Source organism: Suncus etruscus, chromosome 1, assembly GCF_024139225.1.
Source record: "Suncus etruscus isolate mSunEtr1 chromosome 1, mSunEtr1.pri.cur, whole genome shotgun sequence".
Taxonomy (NCBI): Eukaryota; Metazoa; Chordata; class Mammalia; order Eulipotyphla; family Soricidae; genus Suncus; species Suncus etruscus.
In genome coordinates this window covers 134,206,050-134,225,377 of record NC_064848.1, presented here as the reverse complement: position 1 = coordinate 134,225,377, position 19,328 = coordinate 134,206,050, and the positions used below count along the sequence as shown (strand labels likewise).

Below are 19,328 nucleotides of genomic sequence, written 5' to 3'. Positions count from 1 at the left end.
CAAATTAACAGAATTTAGGTTCACAGATATAATTAATGTATTTTAATAACTTATACTTCACTAATTTATAAATAATATATTATTTTAAATATACAAATAATAGTGTTTAGATACAAAGAATCATTTATTTGTAACAACTCAACTAATAAATATATTAAAATGTTAATAAGTCTAAATTTCTGATAATTCTTTTCACATGACATGTAGAAAGTAATAATGAAAACAAAATATTCAATAGTTTTGTGTAAGAATTGTAACTTATTCTATTACAGAAGTTAAAATAAAAATATAGATATATTGATAAGCAGATACATGCAAGAACTAGTGAAGATTTGATTATATATCAATATACATTTGATTATATAGCAATAAATAATATGAGCTTATAAAATCAAAGCTCATATATTTCTTGAATTTGGGTATTTTTCACAAAATTTGCATTGTAATCTATACAAAGAAAAATGTTTTTTCTAAAATCTTTAGAAAGTATCCATATTACTCCAAAACTTACTATAAACATAATTTATACAAAATTCTCATAAAAAATAAGAAAATCAAATTTTCAGGCTATACCATAACACAGTAAATACGAGGCATTTAATAAGGTATGATTCCAGAAAGTGAAGTCAGCAGTAAGCTGTGAGCACTGCCTAATGTGGCCCAAATAGCAGCATGTCTCCCAAATCTTTGAATTGTATTCAGCAACAGACTTCCTAGGATCAGCGCAATGACCAGGACCGCCAACCACAGAAGATGGATTAAAATGACACTGAGGGAACAGAACTTCTAGATCCACAAAGAAAGACATAATCATAAGTTCAATTCCTTGACTCGTGCAGATACCGAGACCTCTAGATACAGAGGTCTGATGTTATCACCCAGGATGGAGCAGAAGTCTTCCATACACCACAAAAGCACCAAGGGGAGAGTAAATGAACCTGAAAGGAGTCTATAGTTAATCCCATGACAATATACTTCAAAGGTGGAGAAACCCTGTATCTCTTAGGCAAAGGAAATTCCTTTTTGAATGACCCCAATATTTACTGTGCATCTGTAGGAGAAAAAAAAAAGCACAAAACAATTTTAATTATTATTTACTTATCTATTTTTGTTGATTTCATTGTTGTGATTTGGCTGTTGAAGTGATGTCTCCATTTATATTTATTTATTTATTTTCTTCTTTTCTTATGTGCTCTGCCACATTTTTTTTTATCTCAATACCATGGCTTTTATGTGGTGCTTACCCTTTTGTTTTGCTTTTTTTTTGTTTGTTTGTAGGTTTGGTTTTTTTTGGAATGCTCACTGGATACTTTATTTGACAGTTCTTTATGTACTGTTGTGATGTTTCACCTTTTTCCCCTTCATCTCTCAAACCAAGGATGAAAGCCTCTGGAAGGACTCCGCCCATTTCCGGAGTATCTGATTCTTTTTTTCTATTTTTTTTTCTCAAGGTTATTACTTTTCTCTTCTTCAAACAAAACTGCATTAACTGGAACTATCTAGTCCCGCCTCCCAATAGGAGGGGTGGTAATAAGGGAGGTACCAAAACCAAATAGCGGTAAAACCACTAAGTACTAAGCTAGGCACAGAGAGGACTACTCATTCTAGCAACCCCGGGGGTGAGGGAAGAGGATATGGGAAGAAGGATGGGAACGGAGATGGAGGGAGGACAATTTGGTGATGGGAATTCCCCTGATTTTATGTTAACATGTACCTAAAATATTATTGTCAATGATATGTAATCCACTATGATTAAAATAAAAATCATATTTAATAAAAAAAGACTAAAATATAGGCAACGATAGATAGTTAGAAGTATCTGGGTTTAATTGTCTACATATCCATTTTTTGGTATTATTTCTTTGGCTCTATAATTCTGGTATCCTCATATCCTCATGACATAAGATTTCTTTTGAAGAATGCTTTATCTGTTCAATTTTTTTTTATGGTTTATGGGCCACACCAGTTGATGCTCAGGGGTTACTCCTGGCTATGAGCTGAGAAATTGCTCCTGGATTGGGGGACCATATGGGATGACAGGGGATTGAATCATGCTCCATCCTAGGCTAGTGAGGGCAAGCAGACACCTTATAGTTAGTTCCATGACTTCGGCCCCTTTATCTGTTCACTTTTATTTGTACTATACAATAACACGATAGAAGTATAAAGGAAGAAAGGAAGCAGCCTAAGCTGACTAAGACTTAGATACCATGTCCTGATCTTTGGTCAGTGGCTATATGTTCCTAATAATACCAAATTTTTCTCACAGTAATCTGGCCACTGAGTTCTCAAAGCATTTTATCCATTTTGTGCCTTATGTTTAGGAATGATAGTAACATTTTACAATTATACATTAATTGGCTATCCTACAATTTTTTGAATTACTGGCTTCTCTATCACCTAGATGATAACTTATAAATACTAAATTTTCTCTACTCTGTAAATGTTGAGTATTTTTTTAATTTTAACAATAATATATTAAACACATATTGCATATTGCATTTAGCCATTTTGAGTGAGGGTAAAAATCCTGTTGGCCACCCCTGCAACCAATCTTTTTTTTTTTATTTTTAATTAAACACCTTGATTACATACATGATTGTGTTTGGGTTTCAGTCATGTAAAGAACACCACCCATCACCAGTGCAACATTCCCATCACCAATGTCCCAAGTCTCCCTCCTCCCCACCTGACCCCCGCCTGTACTCTAGACAGGCTCTCCATTTTCCTCATACATTCTCGTTATTAGGACAGTTCAAAATGTAGTTATTTCTCTAACTAAACTCATCACTCTTTGTGGTGAGCTTCCTGAGGTGAGCTGGAACTTCCAGCTCTTTTCTCTTTTGTGTCTGAAAATTATTATTGCAAGAATGTCTTTCATTTTTCTTAAAACCCATAGATGAGTGAGACCATTCTGCGTTTTTTTCTCTCTCTCTCTCTCTGACTTATTTCACTCATGCCATCTAGTTCAACCTTTATGGAAAGCGATATGGAGATTCCTCCAAAAACTTGAAATCGAGCTCCATGCAATCCAACTATACCACTCCTAGGAATATACCCTAGGAACACAAAAATACAATACAAAAACCCCTTCCTTACACCTATATTCATTGCAGCACTATTTACCATAGCAAGACTCTGGAAACAACCAAGATGACCTTCAACAGACGAATGGCTAAAGAAACTGTGGTACATATACACAATGGAATATTATGCAGCTGTCAGGAGAGATGAAGTCATGAAATTTTCCTATACATGGATGTAAATGTTGAGTATTTTTTTGGTTTGGTTTTTTTTTTTTTTTTTTGGTTTTTTGGGCCACACCCGTTTGCTGCTCAGGGGTTACTCCTGGCTAAGCGCTCAGAAATTGCCCCTGGCTTGGGGGGATCATATGGGACATCGGGGTATCGAACCAGGGTCCTTCCTTGGGTAGCACTTGCAAGGCCAACACCTTGCCTCTTAGCGCCACCTCGCCCGCCCCGAGTATTTTTTTGTTAGACATTGGGAATAAAATGTTACCAAGATTGTATGGGCTACTCAGAATAATGAAAAGTTTTTACGAATATTACACACCTTTTTGATAACTGTTATATTTATAAAACATGATCAGGTTAGTTCTTAACCTTAAAAAGATATTCATAAAAGTTAATTTTTAATTATAAATAGCTAAATTGGAAATCAGTGAAGTTTTGTGTAATGATCCTTCATTCTTCTATAGGATACATAGAAAAAATAGCATCAACATTTTGTAAATTATTTAGTGAATAAAGTTCTAAAACCTATTTATTTTCTACCCAAGTTACCAGAATTCATCATAACCTATATTATAGGATGAATTATCTAGATTAAATATTAGGTAACACATAAAACCCCAAAAGTGCAATAAATTCTTCCATTTGTCCTAAAATTTTACTTCAAGAATAAAAATGAAAATTTATTTGTTAATCAATAAAAGAAGAATAATTATCAGTAAAGATTGCATAATATTATAAAGTCAAAACACCATCACATGCAAATTGAGAAAAATTTCTAGAATCAGAGAGATAGTACAGTGGGTAAAATATTTGTTTTTTATGAGGCTGACTCAGATATCATCCTTGAATATCATATGGCTCATAAAGTCCACCAGGACTAGATGCAGAGTCAACAATAACCACTAAGAGCCAATATTAAGTGAATTATGCCCCAAACCAAACAACAACAAAAACAGACTGTTTATATATTCATTGATTCTATTTCTGGAGTTAGCTATTGCTCATATTTACACATGTAGAATTGTTATTAGAATAACAAGTAGAGGGAGAAAGTAGACCCTCTATTTGTGAAGTCAGGCCAGAGAAATCTGCCTCTGCTGTGTGGTAACCAATTCAGAGACACTGTGTGTGTCGCTTGTGCTTATTTCTCTACTGTTCTGTGTCCTGAACCTCTCCTGAGTGGGCTGAGAGGGTCCAGCAAAATTTCTCTCCTAGAGTTATCCAGGACGAAAAGCTAAGGAAGACTGAGTCCGTGAGTGAAGACCAGTTATCAGCAGTAACTTGCAAAAAGGCTGATCCTCTGTCTGTGAAGTCGGGCCAGAGGAATCTGCCCCTGCTGAGTGATTATCAACTGGGAGAGATTGTGAGTGTCACCTCTGCATGTTTTTCTACTGTCCTGTGTCCTGAACCTCTCCTGAGTGAGCCACGAAGGGTCCAGCAAAATTGCTTTCCTAGAGGCTCCAGAAGAGCATGGCCACTCCACTTCACTTTGCAGCCTCACGCACTTTCTAAAGAATTAATACCAAAATAACACGCAGAAAAAAATAACATTACTAGCATGACAATGGGAAAACGTCACAGGCAAACACCATGGACAGAAAAATGAAGATGATAGCTCTGATGACCCAAAAAATACCAACCTTCTGATTAATCTCTCAGATAAGGAGTGTAAAATAGAAATATGGAGTATCCTGATGGAAATCAAAGAAAATATAGCTTTTCCTAAACAGAACACAAAGACAGAAATCAAAAAACTCCAAATTGAAATAGCAGATCTGAAAAAACACGGTGGCTGAATTGAAAAACACAATAGAAAGCCTCTCCAACAAGTAACAGCAGTGAGCACAGAATTGGAAGAACAACTCCATACAGCAGAGGAGATTGGAAAAGAACCTTAAGGCAAACAATCATACAATGGAAAAAGTTCTCAAAGAATGTGAACAGATGAAAATAGAAGTCTTTGATAAACTCAACAAAAACAACATAAAATCATTGGAGTCCCAGAGGCGCAGGAAGGGGATCCCCAGGAAGAATCAACAAAGACATCATCACAGAGAAACTCCCAGAACTAGAGACTGCATGCAATCAAATCTTGCATGCCCAAAGAGTACCAGCTAAAAGAGACACAAAGAAAAACACCCCAAGACACATCCTAGTCACAATGACGAATCCTACAGATAGAGATGGAATACTGAAAGCAACAAGATAAAAAAAAAAAAAAAGAAATTACATTCAAAGGAGCATCCATAAGATTTATAGCAGACATAACACAAGAAACTTTCTAGGCCAGAAGACAGTGGTGGGATATTGTGACAAGACAGAATGAAAATACTGTATTCACATACAGATTTGAAGGAGGATAGATAGCTTCACAAATAAACAACAGCTCAGAAACTTTTCAGATGCAAAAGCAGCCTTAAAGGAAAAACTGAAAGGTCAACTTTAAGACAAGACAGACCAACAGACACACCAAAGTTATACACAAAAATGAATTAAATTCCATGACAATCATCTCCCCCAATGTCACTGGACTAAATGCACCAGCTAACAGACACAGAGTGGCTAAAGAACAGATCACTATGGCATGTTTTTATGTGGGCATCAGTACATAGAAAGAGGACTCCTCTATGAGAGCCAAGCCTATATCCTGCCTTATTATAGCTCTTTTACTCTCAGTATACCTCAAGGACAGAGAAACACTGTATCTCTTAGGTCAAGGAAATTTCCTTTCTAATTTCCCCAATATTTACTGTGCCTATGCAAGAAACAAAAAGAGAGAACAAATTAAAATTTTTTGGTTTTGTTATTGTTGTTGTTTGTTGCTTGTTTTTTTTCCATGTGTTTTTAATTTTTTGTGCTTTGTTGTTTTTTTTTTTATTTCAGGATTGCGGTTATTGTGTGGTTAGTGTCTTTATTGCTGTAGTGCTTTTTGAGTTTTTTGTTTAATTTTTTTAATCTTTTTTAGTATTGTTATTTAGTCCTTTTATCCTTTCTTCTCTCCCCTCCCCAGAGGAGAGTGCACATGCAGTCCCTCACCACCATAAATTATGCAGTCGAGTTTCCTACATTTGGAGAAATCATAGAGGTCACACACCCAGAATGCAATGGGCGAGTCTCACCCTGGAGAAACCACCTTCGTGAGCATGGAGTTGCCCTTCCAGGTAAGTATTTCTTTCTTCTCTTAATTTGATATCTATAGACCCTAAAAGAACTCCTCCCATTCTTTGCTTGTTTGATTTTTGCCCCATTTTATTCTAGTTTTTTTCTTTCCTTCAAACAGAAGCACATAATTTGAACTATCATTTTCATCTCACAAACTGAGGGGGAAATAATGTAGGATACCAAGACCAGGCAGAATTATGAACATTAAGTAGAAATAAAAAAAAATGATCAGACTTAAACATCAAATCCAAAGCCAATGACAACAGAATAGACAATCAATCTACAACATGCTAGACACAGAGGGGACCACTTATACTAGCAACCTGGTGGAGAAAAGAGGATGACATGGGAATCATGCTGGGAACAGGGGTGTAGGGAGGACAACATTAGTGGTGGGAATGCCCCTGATTCAATGTTACTATGTACCTAAAAAGTTACTGTGAAAGATTTGTAACCCAGTTTGGTCAAAACAAAAATTAAAAAAAAAAATCTCAAAATTTATAATACCAAAAAGAACCATTCCATTTAAACTAGTTTTAAGATGAGCTTTGTTGATAGTCCATTGCATTATTGAAATGATAGTGCCACTGTTCAATTTTCTTTCAAAATATCAATTTTGTTTTAGGCTATCTCTAAAGACCACAGCAGTTCTGATGCACTTGTTTTTAATTATTCTTTGTTCTGTGAAGAGTCTAAGCCGAGTATCTAGCTTCTATGGTCATCATGACCTTACCACAGAATACCCAATTTGTGTCCCAAGGTATAGTCATATTCCTAAGGTCTCAAAGGAAAATAAACAAAATGTAAGTCATTTCTAGACCTCAGTTAAAAAAAGAGAGAGACACACAGAGTGGCTAAATGGATCAAAAAAAAATGAATCCAGCCTTCTGCTTACTACAAAAAAAAAAACACCTGGGGGCTGAAAAAAGATGAATCCAGCCATCTGCAGCCGACAAGAAACACACCTGGGGGCTAGAAAGTAGCATGGAGGTAAGGCGTTTGCTTTGCATGCAGAAGGATGGTGGTTTGAATCCCGGCATCCCATATGGTTTCCCGAGCTGTCAGGAGTGATTCTGAGTGTAGAGCTAGGACTAACCACTGAGCACTGCTGGGTGGGACCCCAAAAAACAAACAAAAAAAAAGAAAAAAGAAACACACCTAAATAGAACAAAAATAGACTCAAAACCAAAGGCTGGAGGAAAATCATCCTAGCAAACAACACCCTTAAAAAAGCTGGGGTGGTCATATTAATATCAGATGACACAAACTTTAGACTCAGAAAATTTGTAAGAAACAAAGATGGACACTTTGTACTAATCAAGCGATGTGTGCAACAGGAAGAAATCACACTGCTAATCATATATGCCCCCAATGAGAGACCAGCAAATTATCTAATTCAGTTATTGACAAATTTGAGAGAGGACATCAATAATAACACAATAATAATATGGGAGACCTCAACACGGCCCTGTCACCAATTGAAAGGTTAACCAGACTGAAAACCAACAAAAAAATACTAGCCCTGAAAAGAGAAATGAAAGAAAGCCTAGTAATTATAAAGGATACTCCATCCCCAGAAACCTGGATACACATTCTTAACCAATGCACATGGATCATTGTCCAGAATAGACCACATGATGGCACAAAAAACAACTCCATAAAATCAAAAGGATAGAAATTTTGCAGGCCACCTTCATTGACCACAAGGCTCTGAAATTAGATGTGAGCTACAAAGGAACACAGATGAATGTTAACAATTGGAAATTAAACAGCCTGCTACTGAACAACAGGTGAGTTTGAGATGAAATCAAAGAGGAAATCAAAACTTTCCTGGAAACAAATGACAATGAAGACACAAACTATCAGAATCTATGGGACACAACAAAACCAGCACTGAGAGGAAAATTTATAGCCTTGCAAGCACACATCCGAAAGAAGGAGTATACCTCAATAGCCTAATGAGGCAGCTCATAAAATTAGAAAACAATAAACAAAAGGAACCAAAAATAGGGAGACAGAAGGAAATAACAAAGCTTAGAGCAGAAATCAATGAAGTGGAAATCAAAAAACAATCCAAAAGATCAACGATAGCAGAAGCTGGTTCTTTGAAAAATAAACAAGATTTATAGACCATTGGCTAAACTCACAACAAAAGAGAGACTTTTCCGAAGTATCTGATTCTTTTTTTCTTTTTTTTTTCTCCAGGTTATTACTTTTTCTCTTCTTCAAACAAAACCACATAACTTGAACTATCTAGTCCCACCTCCCAATTGGGGGGGGGTAAGGGAGGTACCAAGACCAAATAGGTGTAAGACCACTAAGTAGTAAGCTAGGCACAGAGGGGATCACTTATTCTAGCAGCCCCAGGGGTAAGGGAAGAGGATATGGGAAGAAGGATGGGAACGGAGGTGGAGGGAGGACAATTCGGTGATGGGAATTCCCCTGATTTTATGTTAATATGTACCTAAAATATTATTGTCAATGATATGTAAGCCACTATGATTAAAATAAAATTATTTTTAATTAAAAAAGAAAGAAAAGGGGGGCGGAGAAATAGCATGGAGGTAAGGAGTTTGCTTTGCATGAAGAACAGTGATTCAAATCCTGGCATCCCATATGGTCCCTTAAGCCTGCCAGGAGCAATTTCTGAGCGTAGAGCCAGATGGAACCCCTAAGTGCTGCCAGGTGTGACCAAAAACCAAAAATAAAAAAAAGTGCAAAGAGGAGATCACTACAGATATTGCAGAGATTCAATGGGTAATCGAAGACTACTTTGAGAAACTCTATGCCACCAAATAAGAGAATCTGGAAGAAATGGATAATGGATATAACCTTCCACGGTTGAATAAAGAAGATGTAGCATATCTAAACACTCCCATTAACATTGAGGAAATTAAACAGCAATCAAATGTCTGCCCCAAAACAAAAGACCAGGCCCAGATGTATTTCCTAATGAATTATATTCCAAGAGGAACTACTACCAATCCTGGCCAGGCTCTTTTATGAAATTGAAAAAACAGGTACAATTCCAAATAGCTTTTATTTTTTATAATAATAATTTTTATTTTGACCAAAGTGGATTACATTCTTTCACAGTAATATTTTAGACATATTAACATTGAATCAGGGGAATTCCCATCACAAAAGTTGTCCTCCCTCCAACCCATTCCAAGTTTGCATCCCATTTTCCCTCCATTACCCCTCGGGCTGCTAGTATAAGTGGTCCCCACTGTGTCTAGTTTGTTGTATATTGGGTATCGATTCTTTTGTCATTGGCTTTGGGTTAGGTGTTTAAGTCCAATCATCTTTGTTACTACTTAGTTATCATACAACTGTTTGGTCTCTGTACCCTCCATTATTTCCCCCTCAATTTGAGAGGCCGCAATGGATGGTGCAAATTATGTTGTTCTGTTTGAAAAGAAGAAAAGCAATATAATGGGGTAAAACTCAAATAAGCCAAAAATGGGCAGAGTCCTTAGAGGCTCTCAACATCAGTTCGAGAGAAGAAAGGGAAAAAGGAAGAGAAACACCACAACAATACAAAAAGAAATATCAAACAAAAAATCCAATAAGCACTACAGCAATAAACACAAGCATCACATAATAACCATGGTCCTTAAATAAAAACAAAACAGAGCACATAAAAAAGTGGGAACAACAACAATATCAAACCAATATATATATATATATATATATATATATATATATATATATATAAATAAAACATTATTTTGCACTGGTTATGAAGCCAACATCACCTTATTACTAAAACCAGAAAATTACAACCGAATATCCCTAATGAACACATATGCAAAGATCCTCAACAAAATCCTGGCAAATAGGATCCAATGCCTCATCAAGAAGATCATTCACTACAATCAAGAAGGTTTCATCCCAGGAATGCAAGGATGGTTTCACAATCGTAAATCTATCAACATAATACACAACATCAACAACAAGAAAAATAATCACATGATCATATCAATTGACACAGAGAAAGCATTTGATAAGGTCCAACACCCATTCTTAATCAAAACTCTCAGCAAGATGGGAATGTAAAGAACTTTTCTCAATATAGTTAAGGCCATCTACCACAAGCCAATGGTAAATATCATCCTCAATGGAGAAAAACTAAAAGCCTTTCCTATAAATTCTGGTACAAAACAAGGCTGTCCTCTCTCACCACACCTTTTCAACATAGTACTGGAAGTACTTGCTATAGCAATTAGGCAAGAAAAAGATATCAAGGGAATCCAGATAGGAAAGGAAGAAGTCAAACGCTCACTGTTTGCAGATGACATGATTCTCTACTTAGAAAACCCTAAAGACTCTACCAAAAAACTTTTTTAAAAAAAAAGACCAAGATCATCAACCACAGAAGATGGGTTAAAATGACACTGAGGTAACAGAACCTCTAGAACCACAAAGACTGACTTCATCATAAGTCCCACCTCAGGATCTGTACAGATACTGAGACCTCTAAACACAGAGCAGAAGTCTTCCACACACCAAAGGAAAAAAAAAAGAAAGGAAAAAAAAAAACAAAACACCACCGGGAAAGTAAAGGATCCTGAGCAATGTCTAGAGTCGATCCCATGACAGTATGCTCCAAGGACGGAGAAATCCCATATCTCTTAGGCCAAGTGAATTCTTTTTCGAATGACCCCAATATTTACTGTGCCAGTGCAGGAGGGAAAAAAACAAAAATACAAAAAGCACAAAACCTTGGTTATTTTTTGATATAAATATATATAGTACCTTCATTTATTATTGTTATTATTATTTTTGATTTACCAATCTATTTTGGTTGATTTCTCTGTTTGGGTGTGATTATTGAAAGTGTAGTCCCCAATTATACTTATTTTCTTTTATTTTTTTTTCTCTTCCTTTCTTCTCTTTCGTTATGTACTATGCCATGTTTCTTAATTCAAGACCATGGCGTGATTTTTGTTTGTCTGTTTTTGTTTTATTTTTTTTTCTACTTGTTTGTTTGTTTGTTTTGTCTGCTCTGTGTGGTGCTTATCGAAATAGCTGGAGCCCTCACTGGATATTTGACACTTCTTTTGGTACTAGTGGAGTGTTTCACCTACTTTTTCTCCATCTCCCAGAGTGATGATTAGAGCCTTTAGAAGGACTCCGCCCATTTTCGGGGTATTAGACTCTTACCCCAGTTTATTGCTTTTTTCTCCTTCAAACAAAACCACGCAACTTGAACTAGCTAGTCCTGACTCCAGATAGAGGGGGAAATAAGGGAGGCATCAGGACCAAACAGGTGCAAGACTACTAAGTAGTGGGTTAGATACAGAGGGGACCACATATTCTAGCCGCCCTGGGGTGAGGGAAAAGGAAAAGGGAGGTAGGATAGAAACGGAGGCGTAGGGATGACAATTTGGCGATGGGAATCCCCCCTGATTTTATGTAAATATGTACCTAAAATATTATTGTCAACAATATGTAAGCCATTATGATCAAAATAAAAATTTATATTAAAAAAAAAAAAGTAGATTCAGGGCCCGGAGAGATAGCACAGCGGTGTTTGCCTTGCAAGCAGCCGATCCAGGACCAAAGGAGGTGGGTTCGAATCCCGGTGTCCCATATGGTCCCCCGTGCCTGTCAGGAGCTATTTCTGAGCAGACAGCCAGGAGTTACCCCTGAGCAATGTCGGGTGTGGCCCAAAAACCAAAAAAAAAAAAAAAGATTCATATAGCAATGTGCCAGGCTACAAAAATAACACACAAAAATCAATGGTCTTTCATACACCAATACTGATAGGGAAAAAATTGACAATATAAAAACAACCCCATTCACATTATTGCCACACAAACTCAAATATCTTTGAGTCAATGTAACCAAAGATGTGAAGGACCTATACAAAGAAAACTATAAAACACTACTTCAAGAAATAAGAGTGGACACTAGGAAATGGAAACATATACCCCACTCATGGATTGGCAGGATTAACATAATTAAAATGGCAATACTCCCCAAAGCATTGTATAGATTTAATGGGATTCCTCTAAGGTACCTATGACATTCTTCAAAAAAGTGGATCAAACACTTCTGAAATTTATTTGGAACAATAAACATCCTCAAATAGCTAAAGCACTCCCTGAGAAAAGAAATATGGAAGGTATTACTTTCCCTAACTTTAAACTGTATTACAAAGTAATAGTTATCAAAACAGCATGGTATTGGGATAAAGAGAGACCCTCTGATCAGTGCAATAAGCTTGAGTACTCAGAGAATGTTCCCCAGAAACACAATCACCTAATTTTTAAAAAAGAATCAAGAAATCCTAAATGGAGCAAAGAAAGCCTCTTCAACAAGTGGTGTTGGTACAATTTGTTAACAACTTGCCAAAAAAAAAATAACTCAAACCCCCAGTTAACAGCTTTTAACAAGGTAAAATCAAAATGGATTAAAGACCTTGATATCAGACCTGAAACCGTAAGATATATAGAAAACCATGTAGGTAAAACACTCCATGACATTGAGACTAAAGGCATCTTTAAGGAGGAAACTTCTCTAAACAAGTGGAAGCAGAGATAAACAAATGGGAGTATATTAAACTGAGAAGTCTCTGTACCTCAAGGGAAATTGTGCCCAGGATACAACAGCCACCCACTGAATGGGAGAAACTATTCACTATATACATCAGATAAGAGGCTAATATCCAAAATATGCAAGGCACTGACAGAACTTTACAAGAAAAAAAACATCTAATCATATCAAAAATAGGGAGAAATAATGAACAGACACTTTGATAAAGAAGAAATACAAATGGCCAAAAGGCACATGAAAAAATGCTCCACATCACTAATCATCAGGGATATGCAAATCAAAACAACTATGAGGTACCATCTCACATCACAGAGATTGGTGCCCATCTCAAAGAATGAGAACAAGCAGTGCTGGTGTGGATGTGGAGAGATAGGAAATCTTATCCACTGCTGGTGGGAATGCCATCTAGTCCAACCTTTATGGAAAGAAATATGGAGATTGCTCCCAAACCTGGAATTTGAGCTTACATTGATCCAGCTATACCACTCCTAGGAATATACCCTACGGACATATAAATACAATACAAATATTCTTTTCTCAGACCTATATTCATTGCTGTACTATTTACAATAGCCAGACACTGGAACAAACCAAGATGCCCTTCAACAGATGAATGGCTAAAAAACTGTGGTACAGATATACAATGGGATGTTATTCAGCTGTCAGAAGAGATGAAGTCATAAAATTTTCCTTTACATGTATGTGCATGGAATCTATTATGCTGAGTGAAATAAGCTAGAGGGAGAGAGATAGACACAGAATAGTCTCACTCATCTATAGGTTTTAAGAAAAATAAAAGACATTTTTGCAATAATTCTCAGAGACAAAGAGAGGAGGGCTGGAAGATCCAGCTCATATATGAAGCTCACTACAAAGAGTGGTGAGTGCATTTAGAGAAATAACTACACTAAGAACTATCATAACAATGTGAATGAATGAGGGAAATGGAAAGCCTATCTGGAGTACAGGTGGGGGTGGGGAGAAGGGAGATTTAGGACATTGGTGATGGGAATGTTACACCACTGAAGAGGGTTGTTCTTTACATGACTGAAAACCAACTACAATCATATTTGTAATCAAAGTGTTTAAATAAAGATATTAATATAAAAAAAGAATAACAAGTAGAGGGGCTGGAGCGGTGGCACAATGCGTAAGGTGTCTGCCTTTTGTGGATAGCCTAGGATGGAACGTGGTTCAATCTCCCAGGTTCCCAGATGGTCCCCCAATCCAGAAATAATTTCTGAGTGTATAGCGAGGAGGTTATAACACCTGAGCATCACCATGTGTGGCCCCAATACAAAACAAAAGAATAAGAAGTAGAACTACTGCCAGATCATTTTAAGAGTCCACTAATTCAAAATTAGCTACCATTTATTTCATTGAACAAATTTGATCATTTGATATTATCTATATTTGTAAAAATATAATTTAAATAATGGAGAAAACCATTAGCTTAATCTGTTTATGAGTCTTTGCATACACTGGCAGATATATAACACACTTCTGTAAAAGATGTAGAGGACAGGCCATTGAGATAATAGAACTGGATAGATTCTATGCATGGCAACGTGTATGGTTCTCTGAACTCACCAAGAGTGTTCTCTGAGCAAAGAGCAAGGAGTAAAACCAAGTACAGCAAAGTGTGGCCCAAACTATATCTACACACACACTCAATAAGTTAAAGAGCTCAAAATAAGAATACACTATAGCCAAACATAGAACTACTCTTTTTTTTTTGGTTTGTTTTTTAGGCCACACTCAGTGATGCTCAGGAAATACTCCTGGATATGCACTCAGAAATCACTCCTGGCTTGGGGGACCATCTGGGACGCAGGGGGATCGTCTGTCCTAGGCTAGTTTGGACAAGGCAGTCACCTTAACCTCTTGTACCACCTCTCCTGCCCCTACTCATTCTTTTTTGAAATAAAATCTTAGAAGTAGTTTATTTTAACATATTTTGAAAATAATTCATCTAAATGTTCTTTTTTTTAAATGTTCTAATAATAAAAATAATTCCATCTTTATTACCAAGTACTGCAAACTTATAAAATAATTTAAAAAGTAATATTTCGTCTGGACTCATTAATTGCGATTTTCTCTTTAGATGAGCTACAAAAAATGCATTAAAGTATTACTTTAATGTATTAAACTTTACTGTTTTTAAGTTCTTTTGAGTTGATGTTTTTTAAAGAGAAGAATAGCAATTATTTTCAAAGAACATGAACCCATTTGAACCATATCATTTCTTTATCTATGGTCATATTTTTGGAATGTTGTTAAATACCGATAGAGCCTATTATTGGCTATGCGAGGTATTGCCACACGTTAATGTAAAAATATCCAAAATCTAGAACAAAAACCATCTCATTACTATTGAGCATTTATTGAACACTATATTAAGGGATATAGAAATAGTGTCTGGGCTTATAATTTACATTTCAAAATGAGAAAATTTATGTGAACATGATCTACAATTATCTGCACATTTCAACTGATTTTAGGACATACAAATAAAAATATTTTAAAAATATTTTATTTTTATTGATTAAATTTCTGAGACTTACAATACTGTTATTGGTGATTTACTACATACATAATTTAATAACACAACCATTGCCAGTGTATCCTTCTCTCTCCCCTAATAAGTGTCCCCAAAATCTATCTCTTTCAACTAATATACCACCTCCACTTCAACCGTGTGTAATGTTCATTTTATTGTGCTGCCTTTGACCCATTGTTGATGCGATACTGTCTCTCTTTAAATACTACTATCTTTCTAACTAACTCCACTTAGCATGATAACCTATAGTTTCACCCATGTTACTGTAAAGTGCCCTATTTTAACAATTGGTACCCTACTCTTACATCAGAGTCCCCATTTACAGGTTTTCTGATGTTGCCCCTTTTGTATATCCTGGGAGCACACAGAGAGTCATATAACTTCAAACTGAGAACATGTAAACTAATATTTTCTTAAAAATAAAATTTAGGGGTCTGAAATATATTTAAATTAATGATCAGCTTTGTTAAATTGCTCTGAAATTATTTTAAAATGTCATTTGTTGTTCTTATTTTCATTTTCCAATTGAGCTATAATTGGCAGTACTCAGAGTTTACTTCTGCTTATGTAATCAGTGATCACTCTTTACTGAGAATAAAAGACCACCTGGGTGTTAAAGATCATATCGATTGGGTTGTCAGGGATCATATGGAAGTGCTGATAGCTGAAACCAGCAGATTTCATGCAAGGCAAATATGTTACCTACTGTAAACTATCTTTCTGGCCCCTCTTTTGTAGATTTTAAAAGGGCTCTTCTCAAGATTCTAGAAAAATCTTCTACTCTTGACTTCATGGTCCCTTATTCACCAAAAAACAAACAAACAAACAAACAAAACCAGCAAATAGTTCACTCTGGTTTATTAATTAAAAGCTGCTCCTTTTGTCACATCCTCTCTGATTCTATTCTCCTGATACCTTTTACAAGGATTCTGTCACTATATTTGATTGATCTAAATGAGGTCAATCATGTCTCCATCTAATTATTTTTAATTTAATAAATTTTGAAAGTCCCTTTTGCCACTAAGGAAACATATTAACACTTTTGTATAAGATATAGGAGTATTTTAAGGATTTTGTTTTCATAGAACTCATTTTCCTCACATTATATTAAAAAGCAAAGAAATGTTTATTTGAAATAGCAATAATGCTCCTATATTCTCTGAATATTAACAAGAATTATCTAGATTTCAGAATATTTAAAATCTTTTTTCCTAATTACTTAATAATATGAATAACACCAAAAAATAATTTTAAGAAATGATGAACATAAATTTTATAGATTTTAGTGTATAGTTCTTATATGGACATATAATAATTTTATCTCTCAGATACTGCACACATCACTCAAATATTTTATCTCTTTGTTTTTCTAAAAATAAATGTTTTATAAATCATAAACATCTGACAATTTATTTGTTGCTGTACGAGGTATCATGGGTTTAAACTAGTGCTTAGAGTTTATAGTGATATATTCTATCTTTTTAATAAATTCGCTCTGCCTGGTATTTTGTCAACTTGCAGCAAATTTTTAGAAGTCACCATGTTATCTGATGAGCTGTTGCAAATACTAAAAGGTTTATCACATAAGAAAAGACATATATTTGTCTATTAATTCATTGACTATTCATTCTATTAATTCATTCACATCAGATTAATTCTCTTTGAACATGTGAAATCTAAAACAATTTTATTAGATCCTTCTTATGGTTCTGTGATGGGTCATCACATACCTTTAGCACCTCCTGCAAACTAGACACTAGAATTAGGCCTCAAATAATCAATTTATAAATTATATATAGTTATATATAGGTACATATATATAGTTATATATAACTTATATATTATATATAATCAATTTATAAATCAATTTATAACTTATATATTGTTCTGTTATTGATTTTTATTGCTTATAGTTCATCATATAATTTATGCAATAATATATTCAAATAAAATTTTTAAATTATATTCTAAAAGTGATAGTTTTTATTTTTTTGTTTTTGACCTCCCTCTGTTAATCTCATTTTGCTTATTCTCTGGAGTCATTACAATTACATGAATCAAAGAAACAGATTATTTAGAACTACAGCCAAGTAGAAGAAACTATGATTCATTAATCAAAGTAATCTGTTCTGCGGTCATCAGTTTAGGAGAAAAAAAGTAATTTTAACACTTCAAAAATTAAATTACCTTTGGGAGGATAAATGGATCAAACATACTTTAAAGTCCAGGCCAGGTTTTTTTTTTAAACACAGTTTCATACTATTTGACATCTGGATAGGATCCTGCAGAAGAATTTGGAGGAATCGTTTAACAGCTCTTCTTTCAGGTTGTTATATAGAATTTGGCTAAGAAACAAATTACTTATGTAAAAGCAGTATGCTTCTAAATGTCATTGTAACTTCTTCAAGTATGGTTGTCAAGCACTGTGTCACAAATAATACTGTAATTGTCACTGAACCAAAACTATATCAATATCCACTTTATAAAACAAAATAAGAACTAACTTAGTGACCCAGAAGATCAATACAGGTGCATCATGCAGGAATACAAAGATGTTCAATTTTTGTCACAATCCAGGAAAAGGCTCAGTTCTTCACTGACATTCAGATGTCCAGTAGAGAAAGCATTCTCAAGAATAGGGGTCTTCAAACTTTTAAACAGGGCCAGTTACTGTAACTCGGACTGCTGTATTACTGGACTATAGTTAAAAAAAAATCTATGAACAAATTCTATGCACACTTCATACATTTTATTGAAAACAAAATATTTAAAATAAAGAACAAGTAAAGTTAAACTAACAAACTTACCAGTATTTCAATAGAAACTTTTGGCATCCTTTTCTCTGGTATTAGTTTGAGGACCACTGCCCAAGACTGAGAGTAAGAATCCAGAAACAGAAAGAAACATATATCCCACACACGTGCAGTGTGGGCCCTGGATGAGTCAGCCTCTAAGCAGGATAGGCAACAGTGCAAAGAACACCAGGATAAATGTCCACAATGGGACACGTGTGACCCATGGGGGACTCCAGTTATAGAGTGAGGGATGTCAAATGAAACACTAGAAATGAGACTTTTAAATTTGACCAATAAAAATGACTGAAAACTATTCAAACAGGAGATATTTTGAAATATGTTAAAATTACTATCTGGAGGAGGAAAGGTAAAGTACCAAAAGGAGAAAAATAAAAGTAAGAAAAATTCTTTTCAATTAGAAATTACAAGTAGGTACAGAAAAAAATAATGTAGGTGTAAATCACTAATTTTATATTCAGCTAACACAGATTCAAAGCTAACCACTCAGTCCCCTAAATAATACCAGGAGTAACTATGAGAACGGAACCAGGAGTAAATCTTAAACACAGACTGGGATAACCCCAAACTAAAGATAAAGTAAATAAATAAATAAAATTAAACTTTAAGAAACTAATCACAAGTAATAATAGCCTAATTTAGGTTGAATGTATAAATAAATGAACTACATAATATAATACTATATTTTAGGGCCAGTGATCAATAAGGTATTCCACAAGATAGACCAATCATTGTATGATGTAAAACAAGAAAAAAGACTATCTTGGCTTAGTATTATACTATTATTCTTAAGTCATATGTTATCAGATAGAGTTCCCTATAATATCTATTTATCACCTATTTTTCTATTTGAAATATGTAATCTTCCACTGCTCTTACGCTAGATAGCCATCTTCTTAGCTCATTATTTACTGAACTTTCTTAGGATCTCCAACTCCTACAGTTCAGGTATCCTCTTAGTTTTAGGTATTCAGAACT

At 35.0% G+C, this 19,328-nt stretch overlaps 1 non-coding gene across 1 annotated transcript; it reads right to left on the bottom strand.

Moving 5' to 3' along the window:
- Window positions 1-6,263: 6,263 nt before the first annotated feature.
- Window positions 6,264-6,423, bottom strand: LOC126033468 (U1 spliceosomal RNA). The gene has a single exon (XR_007504454.1). It is a non-coding gene; the product is annotated as a U1 spliceosomal RNA (small nuclear RNA).
- Between the last annotated feature and the right edge of the window lie 12,905 nt (window positions 6,424-19,328).